This window comes from Notechis scutatus, chromosome 5, assembly GCF_049901735.1.
Source record: "Notechis scutatus isolate UNSWTSFEM ecotype Mainland chromosome 5, rNotScu1.2, whole genome shotgun sequence".
In the NCBI taxonomy this organism is placed as follows: Eukaryota; Metazoa; Chordata; class Lepidosauria; order Squamata; family Elapidae; genus Notechis; species Notechis scutatus.
In genome coordinates this window covers 90,226,284-90,245,613 of record NC_142013.1, presented here as the reverse complement: position 1 = coordinate 90,245,613, position 19,330 = coordinate 90,226,284, and the positions used below count along the sequence as shown (strand labels likewise).

The following is a 19,330-nucleotide window of genomic DNA, read 5'->3' as shown; positions in this document are numbered from 1 at the left end:
CTGGAGATTTTACAATATCTTCCCCTGCCACGCCCACAGAACTGGTAGTCAAAAAGTTTGAATTCCACCACTGGACACAGGGTAATGAAAGGATCTGAATTTGGGAAAGATAATTTTTGGATAGGATCAAAGGTAGATCTTAAGAAAAGAATTGACATTGGAAAAAGAAAAATAATGAAAGAAGAAAGAGTCAAAGTAAATGACCACAGGAAGCAAGAATAGAAGTCCTATATGGGGAATTATTAGACGATAGATGGGTTTTTCAATAAAACGAATGGAAAGAGAACATACGGAAAGGTGATTTGGAGCAGAGGCTATTTGGAACAGAGTGAAAAGAATTATGTTACAAAGTGTCACTGAAGCGTATTAAGTTATGCTAATGTGAAATATGAAAAAGATGGTTGGTAGAATTTATGGATGAGAGAAAATGAATACAAGAGAATGACTTCTGCAGAAAAAAAGACAGAAAAATGGATAGTATATAATATATATTTAGAAAAAAGAGCTAAACAAGGAAACTCCAGCTAAAAGTGACAGTGATGAAATGGTTTGGGAAGAAACTGAGGTGAGATAATGCTGAAAGAAATATCACTGAGACCTCTATGGAATTATACTGATATAATGAAAAGTGGAATTAAAATGCCCACAGTAAATGCTGTGTCCAATAAGAAATGGTTGAAAAAGAAGATTTAAATCCTGTGAAATTTTGAAAGGAAACAGGCTGCAGACACAGGCAAAATAGGAGGTGAAATATTACAATATGGAATAGTTGATCTGTGTTGAGGTAATTCCCCGTTAGGAGAATGAGCGCGCACAGGGAGACATAGTGAGAATGGTGAAGAATAACACACAAACATCACACAGCTACACTGTATAGTAAAATGTAGGTTTTACTTCCAGTAAACAGTTAAACACAGTCCAAACACAGTCCAAGTCATTCACGGTTAAAGCAGTCAGTTTTCAGTCCAGGGATAATCCAATAACAAAGTCCAGTATCATAAAAAGTTCAGTAACAGACTTACATGAAATCCAAGAATAACTATGATCAGCAACAGTCTATAGGGAAATGCAGGAATGGCAACACTCTCAGCAACAACAGAACAGAACAACCCAGGTTTCTGGCTCCATCTTATGGCCGTTTGAGGAGCCACACCCAATTACCATTTTAGCATTCCCTTAAAGAGACAGTATTAAAATGTCTATCCTGGTTTATATATTTTCCAACCCAACTGTCAGGTGACTTACATTCCTAACAATCTGTTTGGAGTTGAAGATTAGATTATAAAAGCAATAAGAGTGATGTCTAATAAAAATAAAGCATGCATAAGAATGAATGAATGTTTAATACTGTAATTGGTTCAGCATTAAAACAGAGAATAAGATGTTGATGTCTCTTTGGTAGTTTTCAGCCTCACTAGAAAGACCATACCAAGAATCAATGCCACAGGAGGGCTAAGAGCAAGGGTTGCCAACCTTTTGGACCTCAGGGACCATCAAACTCATAATTTTAAATCCCACGGACCAGAGACCCTGGGAGAATCCCCAACAAAGTCTGCAGGAAAATTCCCCACCCAGTTTTCCTACCAATTGATCATTTTTCATTTGGGATTGCAGGATACCGTCTCCAGCTCCGTTCTCGGGGGGAGGGGGGGAGAGACTTTTGGCTTCATGCAAGGAAAGCAGCAGAAGCAGCAGAAGTCTTTCTTTCTCTCCCCCAAACTCCATCAGAAATGAGTCTTTGTGAGATTTGTCGTGCCAGCACAGCCTCTTGGAGCAGGATGCTTTGCAGTGTTCCAAAGACTCATTTCTGGTGGAGATTGGAGGAAAGAAAGAAAGACTTTTTCTGCTTTCCTTGCATGCAGCCAGAAGCAGCAAAAGAAAGAAGTGGAAAGAAGCAGTCCGGTGGCCAGGTGAGGCTCATGGAGCAAGTGGGGCAAGTTCCCCTCCTCCAACCTTTCCCCCTCCCCTCACTACCTCGTGTTCGCAATGCAAGTGACACAAGCCTTGTGTTCCCACGGGCTTGCATTCCTGTGCAGCCTGGATTAATTGCTTTGGGGGGTGCTTTGGGGGTGAAATTTCTCTGCGGACCACCAACATTTTCTCATGGACCACCAGTGATCCCCGGCCCACTGTGTTAAGTATGGAGAATAATGGAGACCAGACATCTGACCAATGACTTCAACTCTTTAATAACAGTAAATAGAACAGAACAGAGCAAGGCTATGGGCAGCAGTAACCCTTTTATAGGGTTAGCTCCTACCTTATTAACCAATGAGAATTGTCCAAATAGTGGCCAATCAGGGACTAGTTCTGGCCCAATCCAAAGTTGTTGTAAAAGGACCAATCAAGTGTGCAGGTTTCCAAACCCTGATTTGCATTTAAGTTATTCACTTTTATTGATTCACAACACCCCTCCCCCTTGGGTTCCGTTTGAGGGGAGCTGTAATAAAATCCTCAAGATAGACAGGCCGTTTGGTCTGCCTGGATGATTTCCGAGGCTCCACCGGTTTTGGTCTAAGGTCCGGTTCCGGTGGAGCGTTTGGATGATCTTTATTAAATTCTGTTTCGCTGCACGGTGATTCCGTGCTGCTTTCACTCTGGTTGTCTCTGCTACTCCGTGTTTCTTCGGGGTTTTGCAGTTCGGTTTCCCCCGTATTAAAGTTCCCTGAAAAAGTCAACTCCCTTCCCGCTTTGCGTTCCGGTGTCTCGCTGGGCCGTAGGGTTTCCGTTGGCCTGCTATTTGTCATATCAAAGTCAATTTCCTCGATATCTCCTCCCCCTTGAGTTGGTGAACCCGGGGAGTCATGGGCGCTGGGTGGTAATCTCGATCGGAGTTGGTCTATGTGGCGTTTCCACACCCTCCCATCGTCTGTTAGCAGGCGGTAAGATCTAGGCCCGGTGAGGTGGGTAACGGTTGCGGGTATCCACAACGGGTCGCCGGAAAAGTTTTTGGAAAAGATTAAATCGCCTACCTTAAATTCCCGGCATTTGCTGCTGGAGCCGAAGGGCTTTTCTGGTGCGAATGTGGGGTGGAGCCGGTCAAGGTGCAATCGTAGTTTCCGCCCCATAAGAAGTTCAGCGGGTGTTTTGTTGGTCACGCTGTGGGGCGTGATATGCTGTAACAAGAGAATTCGATTGATTTTCTCGTCGATGTTGCTGAATTCCATTTTGTGAAGGGTCTTTTTTACAAATTGTACCATGCGTTCTGCATGTCCATTGGCCGCAAGGGTGCGCGGGCGAGGTTAGCGCATGGCGGATGCCCCGATCAGCAAGATATTGTTCAAAAGGTAACGCAGTAAACTGTGGGCCATTGTCCGAGACCAACACGTCTGGGAACCCATGTGTGGCAAATAGTCTGTTTAATTTATTGATAACTGAGTCCGTTGTAGTTGTGTTCATTCGATGGATCTCGAGCCAATTTGAATAGGCGTTGACAGTAATAAGGAAAGTGTGTCCTTTGGTAGGCCCCGCAAAGTCAATATGAATACGGGACCATGGTCCTCTCGGAGTTTCCCATTCGGTCGGGATTGCTTTAGGCGGAGCGTTGCTGACGTCTTGGCAACGTTGACAAGTAGCGACCCAGGCCTCGATTCTTTTGTCGATTCCCGGCCACCAAGCGTAGCTGCGTGCAAGTGCTTTCATCCGCACAATACCCGGATGTCCTTCATGCAATACCGCCAAAACAGTTCGTTGCAATTTGCTAGGGATTACGACTCGATCGCCCCACAAGATACAGCCTTTCTGGGAAAACAGCTCGGTTTGGCGGTTTTTGAAAGGCGCCCATTCCGGTGCTATTTGGTCTGTCGGCCACCCCCGTTCAACCCAGCGTAGGATGTGTTGCAGAACGGGGTCACGTTTTGTTTCAAAGGCAATGTCTCTAGCCGTCAATGGTGGCACCTGTAGAGCTTCGATCTGTAGTGTTGAGATGGTGGGGGCTGGATCTACAACAGAGTCTGGAAGCGGCGTTCTGCTCAATGCATCAGCGTGGAGAATTGATTTCCCCGGGTAATGTTGCAAGGTGTAGTTGTAGGCCGCCAAGAATTCAGACCAATGGGTCATTCTGGGGGACAATATATACGGGGTTGGTTTATTACCCGCAATGATTCCCAATAGCGGTTTATGATCAGTGATTATGGTAAATGCACGGCCATAAACATATTCATGAAATCTTTTAACTGCAGCCACAATAGCTAAAGCTTCTTTGTCCAGCTGACTATAATTTCGTTCAGCTTTAGCTAAGGTTCGCGAAAAAAACGTGATGGGGGCTTCCGCTCCGTTTGGTAATACGTGGGCCAGAATTGCCCCAACCCCAAAAGGTGATGCGTCACACGTGATAGTGAGCGGCAGAGTCTCGTTGTACTGCATAAGTACAGAATTAGAAGTTAGCAATTTCTTTACTTGTTGGAAAGCATGTTGTTCCCGTTGTCCCCACACCCACGTTGCTTTTTTGTCTAATAGTCTATGCAATGGTTCAGCTACCGTTGCTTTGTGGGGTAAAAAGACATTATAGAAATTGATAAGTCCAAGAAACGCCTGTAGGTCTGCCTTGTTCCTTGGAGTGGGGGCCTTTTTAATTGCCCGTAATTTGTCTTCGGTGGGATGGATTCCTTGGCTGTCCAGGAGATATCCCAGAAATTCTACTTTTTCGGTACATAACTGGCATTTATCTTTTTTTACTCTGAGGCCTGCATTTTGGAATCTTCGTAAAACCTCTCTGAGTCGTTTTTCTAGAATGTCTTTGTTAGGTGTGGCGATGAGTACATCGTCGAAATATGGGACAACGCCTCTTATCCCTTGTAACAACCTTTCCATTAAACTCTGGAAGATTCCAGGGGCGACGCTTACCCCGAATTGGAGCCGGTTGCATTTAAATGCGCCCCTATGCGTTACGATCGTTTGCGCCTCGGCTGTGGTTGGATCTACAGGCAATTGTTGATACGCCTGGGCTAGATCTAGTTTGGCGAAAACTTTTCCGCCACCCAGGGAATGGAGCAAGTGTTGCACTACCGGCACTGGATATGCACTTTGCTGCAGTGCATGGTTTAAGGTGGCCCGGTAGTCTCCGCAAATTCTTAGGGACCCATCAGGCTTGATAGGCGTCACTATCGGGGTTTCCCAACGGGCGTGGTCGGTGGGTTCCAGTACGCCCTGCGCTATTAGCTTATCGAGTTGTTCGTCGATTTTAGGTTTCAAGGCGAACGGCACCCGACGCGGCTTAAGGTGGATGGGTGCTATCTCAGGGTTCAAGTTAAACGAGATCGGGGTCCCCTTGTACTTGCCTAGTCCGTTCGCGAAAACGTCTTGGAATTCTTGCACGAGTGCTTCCTCCCAATCGCTGCTCTCAGCCCTGTGGACTCCGGCTACAGTGATTCCGAGCGGTCTGAACCATTGAAGGCCTAAAAGGCTAGGCCTGTCGCGGTCCACAACAGTCAGTGGTAGTGCGACGGTGCGGTCCTTGAATGAGACCTGGAATCTTCGGGACCCGACAACGGGAATTCTGTTACCCTGATAGTCTTTGAGTATAACCCTTTGAGGGTTAAGGTCTTGGCGGCGAATCATTGGAATGAGCTGTTGTAGCATTTTCCACAATACCATCGAGAGGGAAGATCCCGAGTCCACTTCCATCACACAAGGTTTGTTTTCGATGGCGACCTTTACTCGGATTTTCCCGGCATCAAGGGATGTAGCGTGGCCTATGGTAATTGTTTGGTGGGTCTCTTCCCGCCGGGTTTCTTCGCGCCTGGTGGAAGTGGTGGACGGTTTGTTTCTGTAGGAGTGGTTTCCCCATTGGTGGTTCAATTTTTCTCGGTGTGTGCCAAAGAATCCTGAAGACTGGTATTCGGCCTGTTGGGGTTTGGAGTTCTGTTTGCTTCTGCAAACCTTTGCGATGTGACCTCGTCTCCCGCAATTTTGGCAGAGTACGTCGAGGAATTTGCAGCCGGATCATGGGTGATTGGCTCCACAGCCGGCGCATGGTCGAAATGAGTGTTGTGTGGACTGGTCTCGCTCCGTTCGAAGTCGGTTGACCTCTTCCTCATCGCTGTCGGACGGGGACTCTAGGTCTTCGTGGTGAGTTGATACCGGGTGTCTCTCTGAGTGAGGTATCAGCAGCGGTGCGTTGGGGCGGCGCATTCGGGCTGCCGACTTCTTGGTCGCCTCCGCTGCCGAGGCTTCTTTAAGGGCATCGGTGAGGCTGATGTCCCCCTTAGCCATGATTTTGCTCTGGATCGTGCCGTCTTCTAGGCCCAGAAACAGGCGGTCCCGGAGGGCTTCTTCTAAGTCTGCGAATCCGCAGAGGCCTCCAAGGTTGCGGAGGTCCGCGATGTAATCGGCAAGGCTTTCGCCTTTCTGTTGGTCCCTCCGGTAATATTCGTGTCTTCTGACTAGGGTTGGCACGGTGGGCGCGTAGTGAGCCCGTAGCAAAGGTTCGAGGACGTCCCAGTCCATCTCTTTTACCTCTGCTGGCTTGGCAAGTGACTTTGCCATTTTAAACACGGTAGGCCCGCAGTGGGTTAGAAATATAGCTCTTTTTTTTCCGGCTGTTGCATTTTTCAAATTGTTGGTCTCCAGAAACATCTGGAACCTATCCATGTACGACTCCCAGTCTTCGGTTTCTGGGTCGAATGGAGCGGGTGGTATGGCACCGCTGGCCATGTTGCCGTTGATGGTGCGTGTTCGACCACGTGCTCTAATGGTTGCTCTGTAGGTTAGTCAGCTTTTCGGTCTCCGGATCCCATCCTCGTCGCCAGTGTTAAGTATGGAGAATAATGGAGACCAGACATCTGACCAATGACTTCAACTCTTTAATAACAGTAAATAGAACAGAACAGAGCAAGGCTATGGGCAGCAGTAACCCTTTTATAGGGTTAGCTGCTACCTTATTAACCAATGAGAATTGTCCAAATAGTGGCCAATCAGGGACTAGTTCTGGCCCAATCCAAAGTTGTTGTAAAAGGACCAATCAAGTGTGCAGGTTTCCAAACCCTGATTTGCATTTAAGTTATTCACTTTTATTGATTCACAACACACTGGTTGGCAACCACTGGCTAAGAGTACTTTTACTGAGAGTGGCTATAATTACAGAAACTTGCTAGTCAGATTATGCTGTGCCTCCTGCTGTTCTCATAATCAAGTGAATTAGGGAGGTATATATTTAAGGGAATCTTGATCTCATAGCACATAAGTAGACTCAACCGGGAAACTATTAGCATCTTAAACCAAGCCATGTCCAAAAATGCAAGGGAATTCCTGGAAGCCTGGCTTCAGAAAAATTAGCCATCAATAGACACATAGAAATAAACCTCATTTACCTACCATTCAAAAGAGATAAAAACCTAGGAATGAAACAAAAAGACTAGAATACAACCTCTCCAAAAGCCAACATTCAGATAAGCACCAGCAAAACAATTTTCTAATCAGGGAAGTACCAAGGAGGAAATGTACACCCCCACCAAAATTAGTAAGAGAAATTAACATTGTGTCAGATTACTACCTTAATAAATCTTATGATGAGGTATAACTAGAAGGATTTCTGGGAGCTGAATGTAAAGTTCATAGCATCTAAAAATTCAGGGCAAAGTCAAATGTATTTCTGTTTAGCCACTGTCTATATCAAAGGCTCACCTAAAGAGAATCATGATAAGGAACTGCAGTGACTTATTTGCAAGTTTATCTTGGAACATATAGTATGTAATGCAAGTTTAATTTAACTACAGGTTAATCAGTTTAATTTGTATGCTCTCTGATCATAGTACACAATTTAAAAGTGTGATTAAGAAAAATGCAGAGAGTTGTAAATTTAAAATCTAAAGAAGAAATCTTGAATTTATGTCTGTGTCAAAGTTACTTCCTTACTTGCTTACAGGGCTTATATGCTGCTCCAATTTTTATTTATTTCTTTACCTAACAAGCTGCTGCAATCAAGCAACTTGAAATAAACAAGAGATAAATGCAACTTGTGACTAAAATATTTTCAAGTTGTAATTTACCTCTCGGTTGAGGAATTTATAAAACAAACAAATTCAATACAAAGCTATAAATGCTTTTGGTTTGAAAGGGTTTTATTTTTCTAAGGCAATGAACTGAAGAAATAACACATACTTCACGTGGGTAGAAAGGGGCTGGGCGGGTAACATGATAAAGTATTCAATCTCCACTCAGCCCTGATTTTGGGAGTTAATTATATATGTTCAGCATTTCAAATTAAAAATTATTTTTGAACAGCGGAAAACAATTTTCTTCCAAAGCTTTTGCTATAATGTATTATTTATATAGGATGCTTGAGTGCTTTATGCTGATGACATTAATCTTTCTAATATCTACATCAGTCAACTGAGATATTTGCTTGGTTCATGTTTTTGTGTTTGGCCCAGTACATGTTTGTGTAAGTATGTGTATGTGTGTTTAGGAATTTATATCCACTCATCTTTGCAGATAACAGGCTGATATACAGAATCGTCATACAATATCAAATTAATAATAGATTATAATACATCTGAACAAAACTGTAAATGAACACATTATCTCAAGGAATGAAAATAGAAAAGCAAGAAGTAAGCAAATAAATGAACAAATAATTGTGCCTGCACCAAAGAGTCGTTAATATTCACACACCAGTATATGAAGTCGTTACTGTAGAATCAAGGTATCAGAACAGAGAAGGCATTATTCCTTCTTCTCACATGATGGACACTGGACATTTGAAAAGCAGTTTCTCCTAATAATGTGACAGGGCTCTTTAATTTAGGGAAGAAGGATATTTTCTGGATATTTATTTTAGGGCTCTTTAATTTAGGGAAGAAGGTATTTTCTTGATATTTATTTATAAGGGATTCATTCAGAATATTAAGAGACCATTCATTTACCTCAGACCTAGGCATTTTATGGCTCCTAGGTCTCAGCTGTTCTTGTCCAGCCTGGGTAGATTGCTTGTCAAGCACCAGAGAAATCAGGACATCAAGGCAGTTCAAATGAATATAAAGGTTTATTGCAAGCTTAAGCTCTCTACAAGGGTCTGAACCGCAGGTAGTCCTCAACTTAGAACAATTTATTTAGTGACCAACAGCACTGAAAAATGTGATTTATGACTGTTTTTCACAGTTACGACCTTTGCAGCATTCCCCATAATCATGTGATCCAAATTCAGATGCTTGGCAACGGGTTCATATTTATGACTATTGCTGGATCCCAAGGTCATGTGATCACCTTTTTGTGACCTTTTTGTGACAAAGACAATGGGGAAGCAAGATTCACTTAACAACCATATTACTAATTTAACAACTGCAGTGATTCACTTTAACAACTGTGGCAAGAAAGGTTATAAAATGGGGCAAAACTCATTCAAGTTCTGGATGTTTTAATATCTATCATTTTTATTCTCTGGTTAACTGAGAATGGAACATCAATATTGGCTTTTATTATTTATGGGGGTGTCATTCCAGTAGAGATCTCTAGGTAACCAAACAGTGAATTGTGACCCTTAGCAATGGGGCCAATGGTTCTAAAACCAATGATTGTTGTCTTATTAGCATTTCTTTTCTTGTTCTCCCATGGATGTTGTAGTGTACAATTTACACATGCTTCTTTTTCTGTTTATACATCATAACAAATTTCACTGGGTCAACCCAATTGTAAGGCTTCACATGGTTTCCCCACAATAAATGATGTGATGCATAAGTACCTAAAGATCACGACATCAGACATGTAATTTTATGAAACTTCTGCATAGCATATGCAGAGTCTGTTTTTCTACCTTCTTATCCAACACAAACTTTGACACCTTTGATCATTTGGAGGTTCACAGCTTCTATCGCCATTCTCCCTCCCTCAGTCTTGCTGAATTTCACTTCTTCTATCAGACTTTACAGCGGGTTCATCTATTATTCAGTTTGGATGGCTGTTGTGTGACTCTGGGTGACTAATATCCAATTATAAGCAGCAGCACAATTATCAAAACACAAATGAATAACATATCACATCTGAAGCAATAACCATACAGTATCTAGACAAATAAAACTGAGAATGAGATCACCTAACCTCCTGGCCCAATACATGAGGGAAAACTAGGTCCTCCCTCCTTTATGAAAGACTGGCAGGTCAGGGCAATCCATATTTTATAGTGTGTTTTAAGCAAAAGATAATAAGTTACAAAAATGCTATTGATTTCTTCCTAGCTAAGTTAATTCTACAAGACCTTGACGTGACCTGTCATTTGCTTCTATACATTTCTTAAGTCTTAGTAGAATTGACTTCATATAACACAAAATTTTGACATAAGATTTCTTAGAGCATTCTATTCAATTATTATTCATGGTCATTTTGCAAAAGGCCATCAACAGGGTGTGTGCCACTGAGGAAACCATAGTTTCAGTTTCAATCCCCTCATTCATGGTTATGATTCAATTCAATTCAATTCAATTTATTACAGTCATATACCAGAGACATGGTTATGATTAACATAATACTTTCCTTGCATTTGGAAGTTAATTTCCTGACTCCATACTGATTTAAATTTATAACAACAGTGAGAAAAGAAAAGAAAACAGAAAACAAAAGAAAAAGAAAGGAATCTGGAAGAAATAAAACCACCACAGAAGGTGATGTTGTCATCAATAGCCCACTGCCCACCTAAACCAAGTTTTGGAGGAAATGATAATTTTTAAGGACCTATTTGAATAGGTCCGGAAAGAGCACAGTTTGAAGTTCTAGGATGGGGTAGGGTGGAGAATGCTGTTCTGATTTCAAGTTTGGTGTGGTCATTTGAGATGAAAAATATTAACAGAATAACAGTGGCATCTCTAGCACTTTGCAATTTGAAGTAATAAAGAAATCAGTTGAAAAGTGCAATTTCCAAGGAAGCCTTTTCAAAAACTAGAAGTCAAGATTTGTTTCCAGGACCGCAGTTGTATATTTATTATTTGGATTTGTAGGTGTAGCTTTCTTGATCTTTCTTGATGGAATAGATCCACTACGAGTGAATAAAGCAATGGTGACTTTTTCGAAGAAAGCATATCTGCATATCATACATGGCAGACGGGCTTTTGTATCTAAGGAAAGTACATTTTTTCAGAGCCTTCTTATTCATGGTTATTCAGAATGGAACTCCTGGGTAAAATGAGGGGCACTTCTAACCCCTGCCCACCATGACAACAGAAATAGCTTTCAACCACAGTTACATGCCACTGTATGACAACTAGGCCTTTAGAAGGCCTTCAGGAAATTTGATCTTCAGAAAGCAGAAAAAAAAGGAAGTTTTAGAGTAAAGGAATATATTAAATTCTCCAGGACTGCTTGTATCTTTCTATACCTGGCTAAAAAGCAAATTGTTTCTTTCCTTCTTTTAGGGAGATGGTCTATTCAGAAATGTGAAATATAAATGAAATAAATAATACCAAATGGCACTCAGAAAAGTATATACTTCTTGCTGAACAAAGTGGATAAAGCTAAGAATTGGGGGGCCAACATTTGAAGAGTCACAAAATCTAAAGCATGATGTATGCTTTAAAAAAAGCTTTCAAATAAAAAGTTCAGGTAAAAAGTTTTCAAGTATAAATCTACACAAATGCTAACTGTTATTTTTTCTAGGCTGAGAACTTATGTTACCTTACATATATCTTCAGAATGTCCTCTTATTGTTGCTGAACTATGTTTGAAAATGGATTAGAATTTTGTTGGTCTCTATTCACATGATCATATTATTCCAGGGACAAAAATGATGGAGTTCAGCTAAGGTTTAACTGGCTTCAAATCATTCACTTAACTTTCTAGAAAAGGCTAATTAGAAATTCATGTATTTTCTAATACATGTTGAAAGACAAATATGTAGATACTATTTATGAAAACCTGGGATAGTGGGGAAATAATAATTAAAAGCTTCTTTATTAACAGTGAAGCTCCCAAATGGCCATATGTAGGGACTATTTATTCCTTTAAAAAGAAGCTTGTAACCTAAAAACAGAATAGAAGTTGTTCTGAAATGATCACTACAGATCTTGGCCATATAGTTTAATAGCAAAATGGTGCTAAGAGAAGAAAATAACATTAAAAGACAAATAAATGGAGGATCAGATAATGTTAATGGTGATGACGATGACGATGACAACAAGAACAACAATAATATAATTGATCATTGAGTTTCTAGCTGGAAAAAGAAGCCTATGCACAGTCAATACCTGAAGGGCATTGGAAGAAATGTAGATGGAGATAGTTAAGATCAGGGGTGTTGAAAAAAAGAAACTGAAGGTTTCATTTTGGCTGCCCAAGAACAAGCCTTGCAGATCAATTCCATGGAAGCAAAAATTCAACATATCAGCAACAACAGCAAATGTTACTTACGCCATGAGAAAGATGAAACAGTAGATCACCTTATGAATGGCTGCAGGAAAGTCTCACAGATTGATTATCTACTATGTCATGACCCAGTTACCAAACTCATACTTTGCCAGAAGTTTGGGTTCTAATGCATAAAAAATTACTGGGAACACCAAATTGACAAAATTCTTGAAAATGAACAGGTCAAGATCTTATGGGACTTTCGAATCCAAATAGGCAGACATCTGTCCCACAACATACCTGATATCACTATCGTGGAAAAGAAAAAAAATGGTTTGTTGATATTGCAATACCAGGTGATGCATGAATTGAAGAGAAACAAATAGAAAAAAATAACAAATACCGCAATCTGCAAATTGAAGTTGAGCAATTGTGGAGGAAAAAAAAATCAATGGTTGCACCAATTGTAATAGAGCCCTTGGAGCAATACCCAAAAGGTTACTTAGATACATAGAAATTTTGACTTATTAGACCTGAATATTCTGACTTTGCAAAAAAAAATAAAAATCACCTTACTTGGAACTGCCTATATACTCAGATGTTACCTTAATGGCCCTTAGGTTCTTGGTTAGGCCTTGAACTATTAAGTTTTTACCAGTCCAAGACTGTGAATTGAATTTAAGATTAAATCAATGATAACAGCAATAGCATAGGATTTAGACTTATAATTGCTTCACAGTGCTTTACAGCCCTTTCTAAGCAGTTTACATAATCAGCATATTGCCCCCAACAATCTGGGTCCTATCTTACTGACTTCAGAAGGATTTGAGGCTGAGTCAACCTTGAACTGGTGTGAATCAAATTGCTGGCAGTTGGCAGAATTAGCCTGCAGTACTGCATTCTAACCAAAGTGCCACTAGGGGTCAGTGGTTAGAATGCAGTATATAATTATAATACTAATAATAAAAAAATCATTTTCTTAAAAGTAACCCATGCACCTCCTTAAATAGCCTTGATATTGCTTGTTTAAAAAAGTTCCAAGGATGCCACTTTGTAATCTTCTCTTAGTGTTTCCATGGCTATTTATCCTACTCCATTTATCTAATTTGCAATCCTACCAAGTAATTGAATTCGAGTCAACTTTTCATTTAATATTTCTTCCAATATAAAGGGTTCTGCTGACCTAGAGCAAAAGTTCATTTGAATTTACTTACCTGAAGTGGAAGAGGATGTATTTGAGTTACAGCAGTCATCAGGAATGGATTACAATGTCTATATACAGATGCAAAGTGATATTTATATTCAACCCTGCAGTTGTAAATTTGAAGAGGTAGTTCTACAAGCATGAAGGTGAATATTTGTGATCAATTGCATGAAGGTTGAAAGCCAGAATTTGTCTTCCATTTTCCAAATTTAACTTTCAGTGTATTACTATAAATGTTAAAAAGGGAGGCCAAACTGGCTGGACTGTAAATCAGCATAGTTTTGATGGCTGAAAATCTTGCCTGAAATTGGAGATATTTCACAGGGATGAACTACCATACTGCAAATCATTTCAGGAAGAAGGTATTAATTCTGTAATGCTTTCTTTCTTCCCATTCTCCAATAGTTTATATAACACAAGATCTTACTCTCTGGCAGCAAGAGAGAAATATCATTGCAGCAAATGGTTGAAAAACTAATTGTTTTTTCTCAGAAAAGGCTGGGACACTGCTAGATAAGTGTAGTTTTCTTCTGCAACTGTTGGAAAAGAATATTAGTGGTAGATTATTATTCATCCAGAATAATGTACACAAGCCAATTCCAGACAGTTATATTAAACCTCAGTAATATTTTCTGACAGGCTTCATGATGACACCAACTTTTCATCTCTAATGCAATGTTTATACCACTGCTCCCATAAGTTCCCCAAGGAAGGAACCCTACTTTTACCCTTAAATTCAGGGGCATCTTCAGGAACTTTCCATGAGATGGGTGACCATATAAATTTGGTCAGCTTTTGTTGGTCAGCTTTCAGCTTTTGTTCTTATTCCAAAATGAAGAAAGTAGTATTGTGCCCTCTGTTGCAAACTCTGCCCCTTCCTACATATACTCAACATCTTAATCCCCTACAAAAAGGATGGGGCTGGCATAGTGACAATGTGATTATGCTTTCATTATTCTGCTCCCTAGGGGTGGGATTCAAAAATTTTAACAACCGGTTCTGTGGGTGTGGCTTAGGTAGTGGACATGGCTTGGTGGTCATATGACTGGGTGGACATGGCTTGGTGGTCATGTTATTGGCTGGGTGTGGCCAACTCAATATCACTCACATCGAAGCACGCATCTCCTCGCCTGGCCTCTCATGACTGTGGGGATGCTGCAACAGTCATAAGTGTGAAAAATGGTCATAAGTCACTTTTTCAGTGCCATTGTAACTTTGAATGGTCACTCCACACAAGCAAAGGAGGGGGAAAAAGAACTCCAGAGAAGTTCCAGAGACAGGAAGTCTAGTCCTGTCAAGAATGTAATAAGGGTTAACGGAGAGGCAGTTTCTGTAAGCAACACCAGAATGTTTCCTTCCTGCCTTCCTTACAGGATTAGGCCAGATATTTCTTCTAACAACCGGTTTTCCGAACTGCTTGGAATGTTCACAACCAGTTCTAGCAAATAGGTGCGAACTGGTAGAATCCTACCCCTGCTGCCCCCCTTGCCACCTCCCCTGAATATTACTGTTTAAATTGTTCCAGATTGATAGCATTGATATTAGGATTAAGAACCTCACAATTGGGCTGCCAATGGGAATGGCTAATATTGTTGTAGCCCACCAGTGGCCAGCGGAGCTACAGCAGACTCAGACAGTGAGGAGGTTGGGGTGGAACATGGGCCAGTCCTGGAGTCTGGGGAAGGCTCTGATGAGTACTCTGCATCGGAGGCAGAGATAAGGCCAGGGCCATCCAACAGTTATCAGCTATCTTCAGAGTCGGAGATAAGTGGGGCAGAAGAATAGCTGGAGTCTGTTCCTGGTGTGCACATGTGCAGAGCTGTCAGAAGAAGGGAACAATTAAGGAACAGAGGTTGACTCAAGAGAAAAGGGGACGCTGAATGGCCCCTCTCATAGGGAATAAATAAGAGTGAAAGGGAAGTGGTGCTTGCAGGAGACGATGAATTCATTTAATTAGTCTGAAGATTTGCTTATCTGAGTTCATGACTCACAGAGACTCCTTGCTAAGTATTTCCTTGTACAGTGTTGCGCTTGGAATCTATTGGCCTGGCAACTCTCCAAGACTGATAAGGTATTGCAATTCACCTTTGAAAGACTGTTTTCTGGGACTTTGCTGGATGTGAATGCTAGGAATTCACATTAGCCAAATAAAAAGGGGTTTTGTCGGAACAAGGAGTCTGTTTCGTGATTTTGTGAAGCCTAGGTTAGAACAGAAATTCTATTGGAATTTTCTGCAACATCTTTGCTCATTTATTGACCCTCTCTCCCAATTTTATTATACATCTAATGTCAAGGTTCCCACTAATGAACCCAAGCAAATCAGGACTCTGAGACTAGGATCCTCCTCAAAGCTCTTTATTGAGTACATCATATTGGCACAGCTTCAAATGAAAACCAACTCTAAATCTTCCCCATGGTTTCAGTATAATTAAAATAGGAAATAACCTCATCCCCCAAGTGTCATAGGTCATGTTGCCCAATTGGGTTAATTGGTGGGCTCTCCAGGCACGCCTTCCCTGACCTTATCCATTGCCAGTAGAGATGACCTTGGTTCTCATGAGAAAGCTGTCTGTTGTGTCTAGTAAGGCATTCCAACTTCCTTCCCCCCTTCCCCCCTCTGTGTGACAATTGAGAAACAGAAAAATGGCTGCTGCCAGGTTTGATTCCAAGTTGCCACCTTCATGACTGAAGTTAACCAAAAGGATATTTTAATACAATTCAGTTATAACTTCTCATTTTCTGTAATGGTATCTGGGAATGCCAACTCACCATGGGATAATTCATCATGGCCAACTCGCTATGGCACAACTCACTGCAGAACAAGAATTAAAGTAATATCAAAGAAATGGTGGAATAAAATCATTAAAGGAAGGATGCAAAAGGAGGGACAAAATGAAATGTGAAAGACAAAAATTAAAATATTTTTAAAATTATTTTAAATAATTAAATTGAATTTTTGAATTGTCCCATGGCTAGTTGTACCATAGCAAATTGGCCGCAGTGAGTTGGTTGCAGCAAGTTGATTATGGTGAGTTGACTGTGGCAAGTTGGCTATGGCAAGTTGTCCCATTCCAAGCTCCTGTCTATTACATTGCAGTCATCCTCCTCTCCTCAATGTTGCAGAAATTAAGAAAAAATGGGTTGGGTTCTAATGTCTATAAATGTGCTCATGGATGGGAGTGTAAATGTAATTGTGACTTTTATGTACTATAGCAAAGCTATGTGTAATGTGTGTGCGTGTGTGTGTGTGTATGTATATGTTTGTTTGTTATATAACTGTTCATAAATGCTTGTTCTAACAATCATTCAACTAAAAAATGGTTAATATACATGGTTAATCTTCAAATCATTACTAGTTATTTAAATGAGAAAGCAATCAAGCACATCTGAAGCATTTAACTTTCAAAGAAAAGGAGGTAGAGCCTAGGGAGATTTCAAAATGAAACTCTCATCCGGGGCTTTTCAGAATCTCTATGGACAAGCAATGAATAATTAGATTGTCTAGTTAGTTGGTCTGGAGCTTAGCGCTTGGGAAGAATTATCTTAAGCAGTGAAATTTAGCCTTGGCTAAATTTATTAGTTTGCCCTTTGATCATAGTTTCTACAGGTAATACTTTGACTTATGATCGTATTTGAACCCAGAATTATATAGTCATAAGTGGTTGCAGTTGTAAATTGGGATGTCACAAGCCTGGACCTGATTTTTCAGAATTTTTGTGATGATCATTAAGTAAATGCAATGATTATTAAGTGGATCCATTATACCCAACCAGAATTCTTTTGTAGGAAACCAGAAATAAATACTGGCAACTGACACAAAATGTAAATGGCTGTAAAGATGAGCCACTGCCATGCACCCAAAATGCCATGCAGCCAATGCCATGTACCCAAAATGCAATTATGTGACCATATGGGGAGATGTGGCCACCATAACTTCAAAATCAGGTTGTAAGTGACCTTTGGGGTAGTCCATCGTATTATCAAATTAGCTGAAAAATCAGGTCCGGTCACATGATGCTTCAACTTATGACTGCAAAAACTCATGACAGTACTTTGGGTCTCAAATGTAGTCATAAGTTGAGAACTACATGTACTTCTGAATAAATTTTTAGTCCCTGTCTAATATATCAACTCATGTCGCCTTCTTTATTGAAGGCAAAGTCTGAAGGCAGAAAGTTACCTGGAAACCTCATGGAGGGAACTGTGATTCATGGCAAAAGCTGCTCATGATTGCCTTGTAATTCTATCTACCACCTTCGTCTTGGTGGGATGGTTATGATGAAGTGACAGTGATGAGATGGATGAGAGCTATTGTCTTCCCCTTGTCTTTTAGCTTGCTACATTTTTATTCTGAGCTGCCAAGCATCCAGATATGTATGCACGAGGCCTAAGAAGGTACATGTCTATGTGTACCTGCAGGTGTGAGTGGAAATGCTAACCACATTCTGCATTCTTTTTACCAAGCTCTGAAATGGTGTCAGTTATGCTGACATAACTTGTTTTCATGCTGGCATATGCAGTCCCTTCAGTCTGTTGTGTGTGCTTTGCTCACGCTCCTTCCCACTGCAAATCCCACAGAATTGAGGCTGTAACCTTTTCAGTGTGAGAACATTTGAAGACATTTTACATTCTGGGAAGCTGTTGGCTTGTTTGGAAAATGGGCACCTCGGAGGGCTGTTTACTTAGATAAATGTGTTGTTTCTTGCTGCAAACAAACAGGGGCTGACAGTGTGCTTTTGATTATTGCTGGTCCCCTCTAGTTTCCATTTGCTAAATGCCTTGGTGGAACCTTTTTGACAGTAGGAAAAAAATAGCCTTTAAGTGAGTGGCTAACTTTTGCCAGGTACTAATTTGTTCAGAGCTTTTCTTTTCTCTTAATGTTCAGATTCAGTCGACTGACTTAGAGGCCACACATCCTGATCTGGGAAAGAGGAGGAGAAGCCTGTGTGCTGTGGAAGAGCATGTTGAGAGCCTAAGCAAGTGAGTGTGTTTGGGATTTCATTCTAATTGACAGTAAATAGCCCTGGGACTCAGATGCCACAGCTGTCCCCTATTAGATCGCTGTTCAGATTATCAAGTGAAACTAATCTGTCCTGACTTCTTCACAGTAGTGGGGCGGAAGAAGCAAACAAACAAAAGGAGAAAAGTGAGGAAGGGGAGGTGGAGGTGGAAGAAAGAGAAACATTAGGCCCTTCCTTAATTTGCCTCTGGGGTCAATTATGTTGATAGTTCACAACTGCAAATGGAACAAAGCCCAGCCAAGTTAAAGCAGCTTGTCACTACATTTAATACTCAGTGCTTCTGTGTTGGAGACATAAGCCCAATTGAATGCTGAAATGGACAGGTTGTCAGCTTTGGTTCAGCAGGTCAAGGTACACGGGGAGAGTGCATGTTTGCCAGGACCCTGAGTATCATTTTTGTAAGCATTAGTGGTGCCCATTTAAAGCATCCCATGCTGCTTGAAATGGGCACCAATGCCACTGTAAATATCGGCCCATTAAATCCAGTTCTGTTTTAGATCTTTTTTTAAACACCTGACCTTGTTTTCCTGTTTCTTTTCCTCTGAATGGCTTAAGGGGGCAATGATACCTTTTCAGGAACAGAGCATCCGACTGTTCCAACTTTTCCACTGTCGGCATCCTAAATTTGTCTTCTGTGTCACATATTCACATGGTTCCTGCAACTAAGAAAAGGATTTTTTTTTTAAAAATGTAAAAGTATTTCTGTATTTGCAACAAATGTCTTTGTTGGCAAAAAGGGCCACAGTTTTTATTTTCTTGTCATTTCAGCCTTAGTTCCATGAATTTTAAACTGTGCCAGAGACTTTTATTTTTAAACCATCTTTAATCATTTAAA

At 40.9% G+C, this 19,330-nt stretch overlaps 1 long non-coding RNA gene across 2 annotated transcripts in view; it reads left to right on the top strand.

Moving 5' to 3' along the window:
* LOC148130576 (uncharacterized) overlaps positions 1–19,330 on the top strand; it is a 253,470-nt gene that overhangs the window by 62,575 nt on the left and 171,565 nt on the right. The window contains exon 3 of one of the 2 annotated variants that reach the window (XR_015749903.1): positions 18,360–18,454. The exons of the other annotated variant lie outside the window; for it this stretch is intronic. This is a non-coding gene — a long non-coding RNA (uncharacterized LOC148130576). The remainder of the gene's footprint in view (positions 1–18,359; positions 18,455–19,330) is intronic. 2 annotated transcript variants of the gene reach the window in all.